Here is a 19,115-nt window from a genome sequence, read left to right on the forward strand (position 1 = left end):
ATCTAATACACGATAAGCCACAATGCAATTAGTAGAGATCATGCTATGCTATGATGCAATTATCCACAAAGCTTCAATTTTCTACCATGATGGACTTTGGTGCTACAAAGGACTTTAATGCCATAACAGATTTTGATGTCGTGAGGGACTTTGAAACAGATTTAACTCAGATGAATGATTTTAACAAATGATTTTCAAATCTAATGCGCAAGAAGCCATGATGCAATTAGCAAAGGTCATGCTATGCCCTGATGCAATTATCCACAAAACTTCAATATTCTGCCACGAAGGACTTTGGTGCCATGACGGTCTTTGGTACCACGACAAACTTTGATGCCACAAGGGACTTTGAAACATATTTAACTCAAATGAATGATTTTAACAAATGATTTTCAAATCTAATGCGCAATAAGTCACGATGCAATTAATAAAGATCATGCTATGTCATAATGCAATTATCCACAAAACTTAAATATTTACCACAAGGGACTATGGTGCCATAAAGGACTTTAATATCGTAACGGATTTTGGTGCCATGAAGAACTTTGAAAAAAATTTAACTCAGATGAATGATTTTAACAAACGATTTCCAAATCTAATGTACAATAAGCCGCGATGCAATTAACAAAGATCATGCTATGTCATGATGCAATTATCCACAAAACTTCGATATTCTGTCACGAATTACTTTGAAACAGATTTAACTCAGATGAATGATTTTAACAAACGATTTCCAAATCTAATGTGCAATAAGCCATGATACAATTTGCAAAAGGTCATGCTATGTCATGAAGTAATTATTCATAAAACTTCAATATTCTGTCATGAAGGACTTTAATATCGTAATAGACTTTGGTGCCATGAGGGACTTTGAAACAGATTTAACTAAGATTGATGATTTTAACAAATGATTTTCAAATCTAATGCGTGATAAGTGACAATGCAATTAGCAAAGGTCATGCTATGCCATGATGCAATTATCCACAAAACTTTGATGTTCTGCTATGAAGGGCTTTACTATTGTAATGGAATTTAATGCCACAAGGGGCTTTGAAGCAAATATGACTCATAATCAAACATTGATTTCTATGCCAAGGCGAGAAATGATATGATAATTTGGAAGCTTGATGATTTTAAAAAGCATGATGTGATTAATTGAGAATAGGATGCTTCACATAATGGATGGCTTTTAAATGAAAATTTTAACTGGTCAATTAGTCTAGAAAACACATTGCACTCTTTTCCGTGTAAACAAAATGAGGTGTGATTAAAAACCTAATACAATAGAAATGACATGCAAAATGTCATATTCAGATGATTCAAAGCAATGGATACTCAAAGATAGATGAGTTGGAGAATTTCCCAGACTTGAATAAGAGACAAAAGTAACCACCTCCTCCTCGGAAAACAATGACTCAAATATTTCAAATCTCAAAGATATAAACACTAGATATGCAATGATTGCTGATCAAAAATTCACATCAAGAAATACACATCAAAATGGGAGTTTCCCTAGTTTGGACCAATTAAGAAGGATAATTCACAAATGAGATAACTGCTCAATTTTGCACAAAGAAGATTATGGTGCATCAAAATGGGTGTTGATCACAAGTTTCAAAAGAAAGATTTGCTCAAACTAGGTTTATTGATACTCTTGTTGCACTTCAAAAGATTGATCACTCCACCTTCTTTGGTGTTCAACTTTTTTATGAAGAAAATTTTCTTTAGACCATTTTGCCCTTAGTTTTAGAGGATCACCAGACTCAGCTTGTTTCTCTTCTTCTTCTTTTTTTCTTTTTTTCTTTCTTTCTCTTCTTTTTTTTTTTTTTTTTGCCAGCCTGCTTAGGTCTATTTAGTGTCAATTACCAACTTCTCAATGATTGATGAGGACTTCCGAGTAGGACAAAACATGGCCTAGGATAAAGGGTTTGAAATAAGGGATAAAGACTCAAGAAACTTAAACTATAATGGGTACCATATACTTGAATCCATATTTCGGGCTTTACTCAAGATTATGCTCTTGCTCTCATTTTTCTTCAATTAAACACTTCCATAATCATAAATGAAACAAAATGCTCCTCATGTCTTTAAATACTATGGGTCATGCGCCTGGGTGATCAAGGAGGACTTTATCATAGGACGAAATGTAAATGGATAAGGTTAAACCGAGAACGGATGTCACCCTAGAACAATATCTCATCGATTTGATCATCACATCTGCCCCAATTTTTTCTTGCTTGCTCTTCTCTTTATTCTTTGTAGCAATTGGTTGCCCCAATTCTTCTTTGATGCCCGTTTTTTTTTTTGGAACACCTGCTTCAAATTTCCTTTTCTTTCCAAAAACTTGTTGAGATTCACACACCATTAAGCATGTGACATCTGCCTCCTTGGAGGGATTATTTGAAGGAAAGTTCCTATAAAGGCTTAAAAGGGATAACTAGTGAAATTAATAATAAAAAGGGGTTTGACGAATAGGGATAAAGCAATCAGCCAAAACAGGGCCTCCCATCATTTCCCCATCGAATGCATAACCAATAGGAAAGAATTATATGTTGAGTACGATTCGAGTTCCACTGACTCATGGGTAGTTACGTCATTTGACATCTTCGAGACTTGAATGCTCTGAGATTATTCGAATGAGAGTGATTTTTTTTACCTCTCTTTATTTCTTCTTTTTTCTTATTCTCTCTTTTCTTTCTTTTATTTTTATTTTTTTTATCCCTTAGGAAAGAAGCATGGAACTTGATGGGCTTAAAAAAGAAAAAGGCCCAATGGAACCAGCTTAACGAGCTAACTAGTGATGTTATCAATAATCAGGACATTTGAGAAATAAACGGTTGATAATGGCCTCAAGTCCTTTCCTAGATTCATCAGCAAAGCACTAAATAAATACGACGCCTACATTCTATACTGGCTCAGGAAACATATCAAAATGAATGCATACCCCATCATAATGACTTCAACCTTATGATTGCCCCAGTTTGAGCTATCAACGATGGATTTATTTGTGGATATGGTTGGGAGTGGATTTTGCTATTTTGAACTGATAGGATTACCCCCCCCCCCCTTCCTTAGACATTTCTTTAGATGGACTCTTGATTAACAATCATTATTTCACAAAGTTATGTCATTGAGGCTTATCTCAATTTCATGATTAGAGGAAAACACTCTCATGCAATGCTCTCAAAGGAAGTGGTAACTTTGTCTCTTTCCAAGTTTGGGCAATCCCCTTTCTTATTAAAACTTGTTACTTTAATATCAAACAGATAGAAAGGAATATCTAAGAAACGCTCAAAGCATTAAACTAGGGAAACTAAACTTACTATGCAAATTGCGAAATGAGATGATGATGAAAAAAAAAATGAATTGAGACTTTTATTAGATAAAATTTAGTTGATTCAAGAATTAAGACATTTTCATTATTATAGAGCAATGACAGCATGTCCAGAACCCTTGGGTTAGCTTTATCTTGTTCTTATTTCTTTGATATTTTCTTTCTTCCCTTTTAAGGACATCATACTTCGAATAATGGATAAAACATGCATGCAATAGCATAATGAGAAAACAGAAATGTGCACACATGTGCATGCATTGGTGGAGTGGATGAAATGCGAGAAAACATGCTATAAATGACATGGCTAAGGTAGGGTAAGACCTAGTGGGGAGGCAACCTAAGGTTGTTCAGTGGGTAAGGATGAGTCTAAGATTGGAAAAGATTATTTGAAAGAAATGATGATTGATCATGAAATTCACATGATTATGAGATTTTTTTTTTAATTTATTAACCTAGTTGAACCTAAGTGCCACTGCCTAGGCTGCCTATGTACCCCTCATGAGGGACCAGATAGAGCGCAGTTCAGTTATTTACAACTTCATATATAAGCAAGAGGAAAAAAAGGAACACAAAAACACATTATCAAAACTTGCGGTATGCCGCTAAGGCAAAAAGATTCCACTATTGATGAGATTTTGTATTACAAGCCGGAGAGGAACACAACGATCAATAGGATGTCTAGGCATCTGATGATAATCGCAAAATATACTCGATCTGAATTTTTAAGGAAGTGGATTTGAAAAGGACTTGGACAAAGAAGATTTGCAATTTTCTAGGATTGTCTAATCCTAATGACATGTTACTCCTTGAATCGATGTCTAAACTCTTTTGGAACTAGACACCATGGTCTTAAAAAAACTCTCTAATTCAAAAATGCGATTGGCAATTTTCTTCTTTTTTATTTGTTTTTACTCTTTTTGGTTTTTATTTTATTAAAAATTGGACAACTAAAGGAAATAAGAAAATTGTTAAGGGCTATGTAGTAGGAGGTTTGCCTAAGGCCACTAATGCAGGATATGTGGAGTGTTAAATGTATGAGAAAACCATGCCATGACAACAAAATGTTGAGAAAACAACAGTAAAACCGGCCTACCCTAGTTCGAAACCGAATGGGGTGAACACCAGGGCAAATAAAGAAATATGCATGAAGTTAGGAGTGGACCAGCCACCTACGAAATGAGTAGGCTGCTATGAGTTGGCTATCTAATCAAAGAATCCAAGGGTATTAATGGAAATGTGGGTGTTAAGGAGCTGAGTGATGGATGTTGACCTATTATGCTTCAGTTGCATTAGAATGGGAATGAGCAAAAATAGGGATGGTAAAGAGAATTATTTTAGGACGATGGCTCATGATTGCTCTATGGCTGGAAAGCTGCTAATGCTTCTATAGTCGACTAGGTTGAATGAAATGCAAAATGTAGTACAATGCAAACGAAGTGGACCTCTATCATGAAAGGCATTAAAACATAATAGTAAAAACTGAGGAAAGACCTCATTCAGATTAAAACACTTGCACTAAGCAGCTTATTTGGATTACCACAAGTTTAAAACAAAGCTCATATTATTCTCTTTCAATTCTCTTTCAGAAAGAATAAAAGCAATCAATAACTTGCACACTTATTTCATTCAACATATTATATTATTAATTAATTTAATTTATTAAATTTTTAAATAAATATTTTTCCTCTTTCTTCTTTCTTCTTCCCTTTGTTTTTTTACCTCATTTTCATATACTTTTTCCTTTTTTCTTTTGGTTTACTTTTCTTTTTTTTTTTGTTTTCTCTTTTTCTTCTTTTTCTTTTATTTATTCTCTTTTTTTTTTCTTTTATTTTTTTTTCTTTTTTTGAAAACCTTTCCCTTTATGTTTATTTTTTATTATATTTTTCTCTTTTTTTATGGATTTATGATTATTTTTTTTTACTTTTAACTTTTTTGGGAATTTTGATTATTTTATATATTTTATTTTTCTTTCCTTTTTATCCCATTTTTTAATTCCCCTTTTTAAATTTTCTTCTTCTTACTGTTTCTCTTTCTTTTCTTTCATTTATTTTTCATCATTATAATTATTTTTATCACTTTAGATGATTTTTTTTATTTTTAATATCTGATTGACTTGATCGTTTCTTTTATCCTTGTTTCTGACTTTTGGATTTATGATTTTTAATTTTTACTATTATTTTAAATTTTTAATTAGTTTTTAATTTTTTTTTGCTTTCAATAGTTACTTTTTCCCACTTAAATGATTTCGGTTCCCTTTCCTCATCTTTCTTTTTCTTTTTGTTTTTGAATTTTGGATTTTAACTTTTTTTTGTATTTTAATTTTTTTTCTTTTTTGATATTTTGGATTTTTCTTCCAATTATTTTTTATGAATTTTGTATTTTTTATTTTTTAAAATTTCCTTGTTTTCTTATATCTTGACATGTTTCCCTTTTTTTATGTTTTATAATTCTGTTCTTTTTATTTGAATTTTGGATGTTTTTATCTTTTTTGGTATTTTGGATTTTTTTATATTGCTTTCCCCGTTTTTTGCACTATAGATTTCCCCTTTTTTTGTATTTTATATTTTTCTCTTCTTTTGAGTTTTGGACTCCCCCTTTTTTTGAGTTTTCGATTTTACCTTTTTTTTTTTAATTTTAGATTTCCCTTTTTTTGCACATTGGATTTCCCCCCGTTTTTGAATTTTGGATTTTCCTTTTTTTGTATTTTGATTTTTTCCTTTTCCTTTGGATTTTCATTTTTTATTTTCTGGATTCTGGACTTTCCCATTTTTTTATATTTTGGATTTTTTTCCTTTCTTATTTTTCTTGCATTTTTATTTCTTATTTTGGATTTTCCTTTTCCCACCCTTTTTTTTGGGGTTTTTTGAGTTTTCCATTTTTATCTTTTGGGATTTTTTTCTTCCACTCATTTTTTTATTTGAGATTTTCCCATTTTTTATTTTTAGGTTTTTTTCCTTTTTTTTTGTAGTTTGTGTTTTACCCCTTTTTTCTTTTTGATTTTCCATATTTATTTATTTATTATTACTTTTTGGACTTTGAATTTTCCCCTTTTTTTTGTATTTTGATTTTTTTGATTTTTCTTTTTTTAGTTTGGATTTTTCCTTTTTTTTTGCATCTTGACTTTTCCCTTTTTTTATTTTGAATTTTCCTCTTTTTATGTTTTTTTTTGGATTTAGGATTTTCCCCTTTTTTTGAATTTTGGACTTTTTTATTTTACATTTTTTTCTTTCTTTTTCTTTATTTTGACTTTTTTCTTTTTGATTTTTTCTTTAAAAACTTCCCCTTTAATTTTTCTCTCTTTGGATTTGTTGGATTTATCATTATGTTATATATATATATATATATATATATATATATACGTATATGTATATAACTTTTTATTTGATTTTTTTATATATCTTTTTTGGGGATTCTTTTCTTTTACTCTTTTCCTTCCTTTTTCTCTTTTATCTTTCTCTTCTTTGATTTTTTGGATTTTAATTTTTTAATTTTTTTTAATTCTCATTTATGTGTATTTGTGCTTAACTAAACCTTACTACCCCTTTTGTATTTTAGTTTTTTTACCTTTTTTGTTTTACTTTTTCTTCTTTTTTTTCTTTAAATTTTTTTTATCTTATATATATTTTTTAATTTTTTTGGACTCTTAATTTTTTTTATTTATTTTTTACATTTTTTATCTTCTTATTTTTTTTTATATTTTTATTTTATGTTATTATTTTGTGTGGGCCCCACAAGGGGCATGCAAAAAATAAGGAATAAGGACAATGGGATGCTCAATCTAAATGCAAGACAATGCAAAGTGTGCATAAATATATAAGGAATAACATAAATAAAGCAATAAATAGTAATATAGTAATAAGCAAGAAATAAGCAATAATTATTCTAAATAAAGAAAAGCAACATAAGCATGCATATATACAAGAAAAGGCTATTAACCAAATGGGCCCCATGTGGGCCCTACCTATTGTCAAAGAGATCCTTAGTAGAGTCGCCAATCTGTGAGCGTTGAAAAACGGCTCACTTTGCCACTTGGGCTGGATTTGGAGTCGCCACCCATCAAGTAGATGAAAAGGAGGTGATGGGACCTCTAGGGATGATTTTCAAAAATGGTTTTGTTTAGATAGCAACTCCAATGCTCGAGGCACCGATTAACCAGTCCGAGTAAGTTGCGGATGGCCTCTTCTGGCTAATCTCTCGTTGCCGGTCCCCTTCGGTTGACCTTTTGCCTCAGTCACCCCCAACATGGGCAGGAGTTGGAGGCTGAGGCGTCCTTTCGATAGGTGCCATCCCCCTTGGCATTTGTCTCTCAAACGGGCCCTCACCTGGTGTCTTCTTTCGAGACTTCGCCTTCTCCAACAACATTTGCTTGGCGTCTAATGGCATCTTTGCAAGGAAACAAAACACACATCAGTACCTCCAAAAAGAAAAGAGAGCCGACGTGTTAAGAGCCAACAACAAGAACTCCCTTACCGAGGCAGGTACGGCTGAACCCTACAAAAACCAAGGGAAGCTCTTCCTTCACTGGGGGCTTGGCTTGGATCATCCCTGACACACGTATGCGGGTAATCACCTTAGCTTCATCGTCCCGAAGACAAATCTTGGTCTTCTCGATAGGCAAGCACAACTCCCCCCAACCTGATTTGAATGACGAACCCTCAAGACAAGAAATAAAGAAAAACTTCCTCTTCCAACAGTGCACCGATGAGGGGTTGTCAACGGCTCGGCCTTGCTGAGTCTGGAAGTAGTATATACCCCCTTCACAAGGGTGTGGCCTCGGCACAAACATGTGGCGAACGATTTTTGGGATCAGCTCCACGTCCCAAAGTCGAGCCATCACTAGCATCGCAATAATGGTCCTAAGGGAGTTAGGGGCCACTTGACTAATGGAGATGCCATACCACCTCAACAACTCGGGGATGAGAGGATGGAGGGGAAACCTAAGACCGAACCCTAAGAAGTGTTGGTAAACACAGATTCCCCCTCCTCCGGTGTCCATGACCGATCACCAGTATCAGGAACCCTAAGCCTATAGGATTGAGGGATAAAGTACTTCCTTCCCAAGTTCTTCACTTGCTCGAAGCCGAGGATGCTATTCTGCTCCGAGTGTGAAAGGCATTCTATGGTCACCCTGCAAGCCGCGTACTCGACCACTAGCCTCGGGCTAAGCTCAGGGACCTCTTCGCCCTCGACCACATCAAGTAATCCTGGAGACCCCTTGGCCTCTCTCGGCCTCGTAGATCTGGCACTCTCATCGAGAGACTCATCACCCCTTCGGCTGCATTAAACGCCTACTGAGGTAGTCCTCTCCCTCAGCACCTCGACCTCAATCCTCAGAGCTGGGACTTCGGGCTCACTTAACATATCACCACTACTACTGGTAGCAGACGGACTTCAGAAGGAGCTCATTCCTGAGGGATTTAGGAGTTGGTCAGAGTCTAAGTAAGACATAGCTGCAAAAGGGTTGGTTCTCTACCTAAGAATGCGAGGTCTGTAGAAACTCTAAAGGAAATCATAATGAAAGTCAAGGCCTCTGAGAGCTAGAATGCTTGGAAGCAAATGGTGGGGGGTTAACACAATTACGTTCCCTATTTAAAAGAAAATGGATGGCATGGGTTGCCTCCAATCCAACGGCCATGAAGCGACCACCTCCACGGGTTAGTCAAGCGACCAACACGCGTCACTCGCCTCGGGAAGAGGAAACAACGCCAGGCGAGCCGACCGGTCCATTCTCTGCTATTTCACCCCACATTTCTTAATCGGAAGTTGTGCAACCCGGCCAGCCTGGTGCCCATCTTGAGTACAAATTTGACCTGACAATACGAGGACCCGTAGCACACACGATCTGCACCCGCCGCTGAAATCCATCCCCCACACGGGTTACGACTTATCAACAACAAGACCCGTTCTACACGTAGTTAAGTCATGGTTGCCTATCACCAAGTGTCACCCTCTGTGACCCCAGCTGAGGCCGACGCCTCATAAAGACACACCTCGGCACCGGAAAGGCACCGGGCAGAGGGGTAAGCGCCCCTTACACCCATATCCAGCATGGACTCAAAGTTGCAAATGCTGAAGCCGAGGGCTTTGGACAACGGAAGTCTCTATGGCGTCCCTCGGTGGAGGAGTGAAGACCAAGTCGACGCCACCACAGCCAACATTAGGTGCATCCTTTTTAGCCGAGGTCAAGGCCATCGTCGTAAAGACCCATCGATGCCTCCCCGTAAAGATGACTCACTCTCTTTGGTCGAAGCCGAGGTCTTCAGCTTAGACCTCCACCACAACCTCGAGAGTGGGGGGCAAATGATGTAGGCACACATGGCTCAGACCAATAGCACGCACACGACTGGTGGCAGCGCTCAAGGCAGACCCAATGAGGGCGCACAAAGAGCAGAGGTTGACGCATGACATGTAGCCAAATGGCACGGCCGCATATGGCGGCTTCAGATGGCTGCGCTCCTTAGGGCCGAACCGCATTCTGACTGTTCGAGCCCACCTACCTCTAGGCGATCTCAAGTATAAATAGGGGGCAACTCTCCCAAGGTAAACATCTAGGCTCTTGATTGTTAAGAGCTCTCTTTTTTCTTTCGTGGCCTTGCCTGAGTGTTCTCACCATAGGCCTCGTCCACTTGGTGTTGCACCCATGCTAATTTGACCATCAGAGTCTCTGCCTCGAATTAGCTCCCAGGGTCTCTGACTCTCTCTCTCTTCAAGTCCGGTCTACCATCCCTCGACCACTACAGGCCTCAGATTCCTCAAATTCCTTAACCAACCCTCGGCTCAAAAGCGAAATTATAATGTTACCCTCAGCCCATTCTGACTGACAATAATAGTGAATAGTGAATGTTAAATAAAATATTTCATTTTTTCTATCAATGGCGATACAAAAAAGTAAGATAGGTCCAATACAAATTTCTGATTTCCACTTCCGAGCTATAAACATTAAAAAAATAAAAAATTCACACTCTATACACCCATTCCCGCCATGAATTGCATCAATTCCGAGCTGGTACCTACACAACGAATTGGGCTGAATCTTCGTTCTTCCGATATCAGACAATATGTAAAGTTTAAAAAATTTATCAAAAAAAATCCTAAAACCTGGGCATAGTTATAAGAGATTTGCCCATCTTATAAATATCCGTAGAGGGTAGAGGAGAAAACCTAAGCACCCGGTCCAGCCGCTGATTCCATTTCCTCCTCCTCGTCTATTTCTCCTCTTCTCCGTGCTCGTTATCGCCGCAGAACAGGCTCCCGTCTTCTTCTCACTTGTCTGTCTTTCCTCCCCACCTGCGAATATCTGTTTGGGGAGCTCTTGCTTCCTTCACCGAACCTCTTCTCCCTCCAACCCACAAAAGTCCGCACACTCATCGAACCCAGCTGACCTTTTGGACTGAGGAGTCACAACCCCGTCCTCTCTTCACCTCCACACCCTGGCACGAACCTCAGTGCTGCACCTCGATTCGAACGACGCAACCCCCCCTCTCTCTGTCTCCAGTAAGGCCTCTCGTTTTTATTTGAGATATTCTTCCGCATGGAGTCTTATTAACTGATCTTCAGCAGCCATTGAAACTGAGCTGTGGTCGATTGGTCAGAGTTTATCTCATGGAAAAATACCCCATTACCCCATTTGCACGTCTGTCACAGCACCACCGATTTGGGTCCATTTAACTCTAATGTTATAGTCTCCATGCCACAAATCCACGAGCATCGACGTTCTACTCTGTTTGAATAAAACCCAATCAAATACAGCTGCATGCAAAATTCAGATTCCCAGCTATTCAGTGGTTTTCATACTTTATTTTATTTCTTTTTCGTGGTTTATCCATGAATCTTGCGTTTATAGAGATTGAGTTGCATAGTGGAGGACGGTTACTCAGGAGTAATCGGCTTCTTTACGCTGGATTTGCCTTGATGTTTGTTCAATTCCTGAAACGGTTTCATGGTTGAAAGTATACTGGCATCGCTCACAGGATTAGCGTTTCTTTCGCTCTTTTTATTCGTTAATAAATTCGATCTTAATGTAGATTCAGATTTTAGTCATGGACTAACAATAGGTAGCCAAATGCTGATCTTCTTTTAAGGGGAAGGTCGAAACAGATGACTGCTTTTGACTATGCCCATTTTTACACTGGAGAAATTATCTCATATCTGTTTCATTATGGAAAAATACATGCCTTCCTCGTCTGTTATTATGTTGAAGTTTTTCATGCCATGCTGCAAATATACTCATCTCCACTTTCAAGAGTATGTATTCGTGAATCATGAATTTATGATGCATTATTACCTCTTATGATTTAGAAATGGAGGCTTTTTCCTTCAGATTTCTTTTACATATTCATGAATCATGATGCATTATAACCTCTAAATCATAATGCTTTTTTTCCTTCATGAACTTACGATTCATTATAACCTCTTATGGTTTAGAATTGAAGGCCTTTTGTTTCTTCGGATTTCCTTTAAATGTTATGCTTAGATTTCGTAGAAGGATATAATGTCACTTCACGTCAGATGACCATTCTTTATGATTGTGCTTCTATTAAATTTATAGACGCTTCAGGGTTCTATGATGGCATGGAATCATCAGAGCTGATTGTCTCATATGATGTAAAATGCAAGCATTTTCTGAGGACCAAATTTAATCTTGCACTATAGATTTTCGTTTATATATTTTTCTTTGTTAAATTGGATTTGAGGGGGTAATTTCATTTGTTATTTAGGCTCAGTTTGGAAGGAGTACAAATATAAATGTGTAAAGTACAAAACCTTGTATTTTGTATTATTTTATATGTATTTGCAATCTACAGATTTGTATTTGCACTCCTTCCAAACTGAGCCTTAGTTATCTTTGAGTGATTCTAGAGTTATCTATTGTGTGTGTCTCAATTGTTTTACTATTTGTTATTTACAATATTTCTATTTCACGTTCAGTTCATTGACTGCTTTGTTCTTATGAGCAATGTTTTCTGACCAGTGTTTTCTCCGTTAATTAATTAATGGAAGTGCAGCATAGAAATCTATATGTGATCTTCTTAGTTCATTTATGTTTCCTTTCACTTCCTAATATTTTTTTTAAGAATAATCTTCTTTTTTATGTTATTAAAATCTAGAAGAATTGGCCATTTTTAGCTATAAATATTTATTTTATTCCAGTGCCATTCATTAATTCTCTTTTGTTATCATCTGATTGAGTACTATAAGTTGTGAATCAGCTTGACTGTGCTGGTGAATCAATCAAAACTAAATAAAGCTAAAGCAGAAAGGTTGGCGAGTGAGATGCTCAATTTTATTGTGCACTTCTTTAAACCCTCCTGTTTTCGGGTATGCTTCTTCATTTTTTGTTTTGATGAATGGTAGTTTCTTCATATTTCCTTTAAACCATCCAAAAAAGTACTATTTTAAAATGTAAGACCAGTAAATAAATAACTTTAAAATAAACCAGCACCTAAATTTTAGTTCAGAACCTAGCAGACATGGATGTTGAGTGTATTGGATGTAGATTTTAAACTGTCCAGATTTTGTGATAGAATATGGATAAATTTTGCATTTCTTGATGGGTATTCATGGCTAGTTCAGTGCAGAGATTAGTTTACAATAGTTTTTTAATCAATCATTAGGGTTTACTATGACAATAGCCTCCTGATGGGGTCCCTTTCTCTGCATTTTTTTGAGACAGGGCCTTGGTAATGCATGAGAGGCTTAGATTTCATGCAGGAATGTTGAGTCGCTGCACCCTTGTTTTTTCTCCAGGTTGAGCGAATAATGCCCTTCAAAATCTTGTCAATGTTTGTTGCATAAATTTATTTATTTATTTATTTTATTTCGTTTTTATAAATTTTGGGATCCTATGATGGCATGGAAATCTTTGAGACCTGATTGTCATATTTGATGAAAAACGTAAGCATTTTTTTCTGAGGATCCTAAAGGAGCTAAAATCACTATATTCTTTTTACTTCTTTTATTTAGTTTCAGCTTTATTGCCACTATTTGGTTTTCATTCTGTTGTTTATTCATTTTTTCTTTCTTCACTCTGACTATTTTTGGTAATTTATCATTTCTATATAATTATATATTGTGTAGTCTATTCTGTCTCTTAGTATTTGATTTTTTTTTTGGTTTTTTAACAATTTAGTTTCAATGTCAGTTCTGTTTTTCTTGGTTTAATTGGATTATTTGGTGATGAAATATGCACTGGGCTCTGAGCAGATTTTCTTTCTGCTAATTGATGGAAATGCTGCCTAGAAAGCTCTATCTGATCTTCTAGTTCGTATATGTTTCTTTTGAATTCTCTTGTTTTTAAGATTTTCATTTTCTTGCTCAATATTTTTAAACTTCATTATTGTCCCAATTGTGCTGCAGAATTGTCAGCCTTGGCTTGTTGTTACTGTGAATTATAGTCTAGTATTCTGTTCTTTCTTTCTTGTCACCTGTTTTGTAGAAGTTAATCCGAAAAAAGATCATCCAAAACCTAGAATATGAACTTAGAATTGGGATTTATGGAGTATTTCGTTTAAAGTGATGAGCATGAGTTTCGAAATAGAGTTCTCAATTTCTTGTACGCTTAAGAACCTAGCAGACTTGTATGTTGATTTTTTATGATGAGTGTATTGGATGAGATTTCAAACTGTGCAGATTGTGATTGAATATGGAGAAATGCTGCATTTCTTGATGGGTATACATGGGTACTATAGAGCAGAGATTAGTGTACAATGTTTTTTTACTCATTCATTGGGGTTTACTATGACAATAAGCTCTTGATGGGGTCCCTTTCTCTGCATGATTTTTAGACAGGGCCTCAATTATGTATGAGAGGCTTGGATTTCATGCAGCAATTTTGAGTTGCTCCACCATTGCTTTTTCTTTCATGTAAATTTTGTGATCCTATGATGGCATGGAATCTTTGAGATCTGATCTTCATATCTGATGAAGAACATAAGTGTTTTTTGTCTGAGGATAGGGAACTAATACCATTATTTCCTTTTTACCATTTGTTTAATTTCAGCTTTATTGTGGCTATTTGGTTTCCATTCTGTTGTTTATTCATTTTGTTCTTCACTTTAACTATTTTTGGTAATTTATCATTTTTATAGCATTGTAGATTGTGCTGTTCTGTCTCTTAATATTTGATCTTTTTAGTTTTTTTTTTAACAATTTAATTTGAATGTCTCTTCTGTTTTTCTTGGTCTAATTGGATTATTTGGTGATGAAATATGCACTGGGCTCTGAGCAGTTACTTTCTGTGCTAATTGATGGAAATGCAGCCTGGAAAGCTATATCTGATCTTCATATTCCACGTATTTCTGAGTTTCCTTTTTTTTCAATTTTTATCTTATTTTTTTCTAATATTAAAATGTAAGCATTGGTTATTTGTATTGTATGGTTACTAATTTAAGTTCTCTTATTTTTGGGTCAGTTTATATTTCCTTAAAGCATTCTAACAGAGCACTATATTAAAATGTAAAACCTGTAAATAAAGATCATTCATGGAAAAATGTAAAACCAATAAATAAGAACCTTCAAAATTAGTCATGCATCGAGAACCTCTTTCGATGAATGAAAACAACAGTACCAAGATGTTCCCAATGCACTTCTGTAGTGTTGTGAGGACAATTTTGTGATTACTAAATCTGATCTCAATTTTGTGATGGAATATGAAGGAATGCTGCATTTCTTGATGGGTTTCAATAGAAGAGATCAGGGTACAGTCTATTTTTTTTTTCAAATCAACCACTGGGGTTTACGATGGGTTTCAATTCTGCATGTTTGTGAGATAGGGCCTCTTTTATGTATGAGTGGCTTAGATTTCATGCAAGATTGTTAAGTTGAAGCACTCTTGTCTGATGCCCTGCAAAATCTTGGCAGTGGTGGTTTCATAAAATCTAATTTTGCTATCTTGTAATTCTTTTTAGTAATTTTTTTGGGTCCTATGATGGTATGGAATCTTTGAGACCTGATCCTATTTGATGAAAAGCATAAGCATTTATTTCTGAGGATCCTAAATGAAGTTGATTCTTTATTTTCGTTTTACCTTATTTTATTTGATTTCATCTTTACTGTTGCTATCTGGTTTCTCTGTGTTGCTTATTCTTTTTTATTCTTTCAACTTTTTTGGGTAATTAATCATTTTTTATAAAATTGTATATAGTGTGTGTATTCTGTTTCTTGGTATTTGTTCAAAATTTTATCAGTTTAACAATTTATTTCAAGTCAGTTCTGTTTTTCTTGTGATATTGGATTATTTGTTGATGACTGGGCAAAAATGTTTGTTTTTATTTGTGTACTATTGTTAACTGGTTTAATGGCCATGGGGTGTTGGTGACCAACGCCCCCTTATTGTCGAAGTTGGTCAAAGTCTTTTACACTATTTCTTCAGAAAATATCTTATTTTTTCCATATCAAAATATACAAGTATTGCTATTTATTTCACTCCTGTGTCATATTAATCAACTCCTGTTCTGTTATGATTTTGTACTTAAAAGTGGATCAGGTAGATTTGGAGGTGAATGAATTAAAACTAGATAAAACTAAAATTGTTTTGGGATCAGGTTCTCTACATGTCCTTGAAAGCATTTGCAGAAAACTATTCTAAAATGTAAGACCAGCTAATAAAGAACTTGAATATTTGTCTACACTTATCTTGGCTCAGATATCATTGTAATTGAATTTAGATCTTTGATGGATGAGCCACATCCTTTATAAATTTCTTCTCATGGACTCAACCTAGCAGACTTGGGTTTTGATTTATTATCTTTGAATTGGATGTACTTTTTGATAGAGAATATGGAAAAAAATGTTGCATTTCTTGATTGGTATTTATGGTTGCTCCAATAGTAGATATTATTCTACTTTTTTAAATCAGTCACTGGGGTGTATTATGACCTTGGCCTCTTGATGGGGTTCCCTTTCTCTTCATGCTTTGGAGCTGATCCCCTATGGTTCAATTAAAGAGTTCTATCAAGTTTTCTGCATTCATTTGTGGACATTTGCCGTGCTCGTATTCCTTTCCGCCTTGTTCATCTTCCAGTTTTGGGATTGTTAGTAGGTGAGAAGCAATGTGATCGTAGCAGCATAATGGCTCGACACTTCTGGAGATTAGAGTGGATATTTTAGAAATTCACAGGCTCACTGGTCAGGCCTGGATTGGTAATGTTCATTGAGAATGTTTATTAAACATAGATGGCCAATTGATGACTACTTCACCAAGTTTGTATTGCTTCTCCCTCATTTCTATAATTTGAATCTGTACCCAAACGATTGTTATTTGTGAAATTATTCCTTTTTGATCAGTAAGCCTTCTTTGATGGTGAAGATAAAATTCATTAAGGCTTAGTTTGAAAGGAGTACAAATACAGACAATAATACAAAATACAAAGTTTTACACTGTACATATTTGTATTTGTACGAGAACAATAATGAATACGAGAACAAATGATGAGAAATCACCCATGAAGATAAAGAAAGGATCCCTACCCCATCAACAGCACCAACCCCTAAACCAATCTCACCCAAACCACTGTGAAAACCCTCTAAGTCAAAAATTCTTGTTTAAGTTTGTTTTGGGTTTTTATATTATTGTTGTTCATGTCTTAATTTACTTCATTTATATTCGTTTGTATTGCAAGCAAAAACAAAAAAGTTGAAATTTGAAACAATATACGGAAAATTATAGATAGGCCCAATGCAGATTTTTGAATTCCACTGTGGGGTTGTAAACATCCAAATTGTATCTTGGGCGTAGAAATTCTGACCTTGGGCTGAATCGTCATTCTCCCAACAAAATAAGTCAAAATTTATACTCAAGACCTTGGGCTGAATCGTCATTCTCCCAACAAAATAAGTCAAAATTTACACTCGAATCATTTGTACTTCTACACGTGTGCATCAGTGCAAATTTATTTGCATTGCAACCAAGCACAGCCTATTTCATATCCAGCACTTTAAACAGAAACACTCACCTCATGAGAATGATCCCCTCATGCAGCCCCAATGAACATCTTTAACAACAAAAAACTGACCCATAACTAGTCTTGTGAGGAAAATAGTCTTCTTGAAAAAAAGACTTGAACAAATATTTCTTCTTAAAAAAGGTCTTGAGGAAAATAGCAAGAAATCATCCTCCATAAATACAGAGATGTTTCTTCTTCCTGTCCATAATTAATCTCAACATGCTTTTCTTTTTCCGCCATTACTTCAAATGTCATAAGATTCTCACTGTACCCCTCTCTAAATAACCAACCACCAACCTCTACATGCTCAGTATCTTTTATCTCTTAATATTCCTGATAAAAAATAAAAACCCTTACCCTAAAAATTATTCCTAGTGTTTGGTCTGTCTCTCCCCTACTTCCAGAAACAATTCAATTGCTATCTCTTCACCACCTAAGGACAATCTTAATTTCTTGCCTACTTTTTCTATAACCACTTTAAAATCCATCTTTTTATTTAATTTAATTACTTCATAATTAGGGTGAACAACTTCAACATCTACTTGCTCTAGCTTCCTCAACCTCTCTAATTGGACTATCATCGACTTCTCATATTCTTCAAGAATCTTATTGGATGCCTGTGTTCTATACTTGTAGTTTTGATAAACATCATTTTGATACTTCTTTTCATAGACCTTGTCTTCATTGTCCACTTGATTCGGTGGTGATTGATCATTGGCATTTGATAAAAACTTTAATTTATTATTGATTTCATTATGAACAAAAAAAATACAATATGTTATACACCAATGAGAGAGCATTGCTTCTCTTCCCATGGGAATTACTATTATCATTGTCATACCCCCAACAGACCCCTCCCTTAACGGTTTCTCTTCTGCTATTCTCCCCAGTCTTAGATGTGTCGATATTTCCATCATTTGATGGTAAACTGGACAATGTAACCTCTTTGTATACTTTTGCTTGTCCTGATGACCTGAACAAATGGTATTATCCTTAAAATCTCTCATTTTTTGCACACAGACAGTTTTTCTATCTATAAAACAGTGTCACAATGATTTAAATGAGCATTTTTTGATCCCTTTATTCATCTAACTACAGAAACTTTATTGCACTTGATCAGAGAGCATTCTTTTGTCAACAAAACCCCTTTCACATCCTTATGACAACTGAGCTTAAGTTTTACAAACATCAAAAGCAGTGTGACCTGATTAGTTGGTCATCCCCTACTGGATTCACCTCTATGACACAGTGAACCCACAATCAGATACCTGAATGCCATCCTCACAAGCAACAGAAATTCCATCCTAGCAAGTAGCAACTTCACTACATGTAATGTGCCCATCCCTATTTGTTTTAGAAGGAATATATAGTCTTCTTCCACTTATAGAACAGTTTTCACTTGTCTACACTTGCCACCCATTACCAACTTCACATCTTTGGCCCACCACCTTAGTAGTCAAACAATTAAGAGATTTACCTGTATATCTGTTTGATTTTGTACACGTACCGACTATTAAATACCCACAAAAAAACTGAGATATTCTTTGAAGTTTGAACAATCTTCTTTAGCATTTGATGATGCGTGATCTGTTGCCCCCTGCTGGCGGATAGCTTAGACGTTAGACTGAGTAAGTCACCTGGTTGAGCTGCAAGAGAGAGAGATTAGAGTGTCTGGATTGTTTTACCTGGGGTGGGTACTTCGTCCTTAAGTTAGTGAACTGGAGATGTGATTGCAAGAAAGCTGGAGAGCTATGAATGATAAGTTGTGCATACCTTCTGAAGTTGGAGGTGAGGCCCTTATATAGGTGAGCTGCTGTGAGTCTTACGAAATGTGTCCG

At 35.6% G+C, this 19,115-nt stretch overlaps 5 non-coding genes across 5 annotated transcripts; all 5 read left to right on the top strand.

Annotated features, from left to right (window-relative positions):
• The first annotated feature begins 13,174 nt into the window (after positions 1-13,174).
• Positions 13,175-13,250, top strand: LOC148860774 (small nucleolar RNA R66). Its single transcript, XR_016095362.1, has one exon. It is a non-coding gene; the product is annotated as a small nucleolar RNA R66 (small nucleolar RNA).
• A 253-nt stretch (positions 13,251-13,503) lies between these two features.
• On the top strand, positions 13,504-13,590 carry LOC148860775 (small nucleolar RNA snoR118). Its single transcript, XR_016095379.1, has one exon. It is a non-coding gene; the product is annotated as a small nucleolar RNA snoR118 (small nucleolar RNA).
• Positions 13,591-14,210: 620 nt separating this feature from the next.
• On the top strand, positions 14,211-14,286 carry LOC148860776 (small nucleolar RNA R66). The gene has a single exon (XR_016095365.1). It is a non-coding gene; the product is annotated as a small nucleolar RNA R66 (small nucleolar RNA).
• Positions 14,287-14,527: 241 nt separating this feature from the next.
• Positions 14,528-14,614, top strand: LOC148860777 (small nucleolar RNA snoR118). Its single transcript, XR_016095380.1, has one exon. It is a non-coding gene; the product is annotated as a small nucleolar RNA snoR118 (small nucleolar RNA).
• Positions 14,615-15,253: 639 nt separating this feature from the next.
• On the top strand, positions 15,254-15,325 carry LOC148860778 (small nucleolar RNA R66). The gene has a single exon (XR_016095363.1). It is a non-coding gene; the product is annotated as a small nucleolar RNA R66 (small nucleolar RNA).
• The last annotated feature ends 3,790 nt before the right edge of the window (positions 15,326-19,115 follow it).

Source organism: Nelumbo lutea, chromosome 4 (assembly GCF_056320005.1).
Source record: "Nelumbo lutea isolate HS-2025 chromosome 4, American lotus-T2T, whole genome shotgun sequence".
NCBI classification, from domain to species: domain Eukaryota; kingdom Viridiplantae; phylum Streptophyta; class Magnoliopsida; order Proteales; family Nelumbonaceae; genus Nelumbo; species Nelumbo lutea.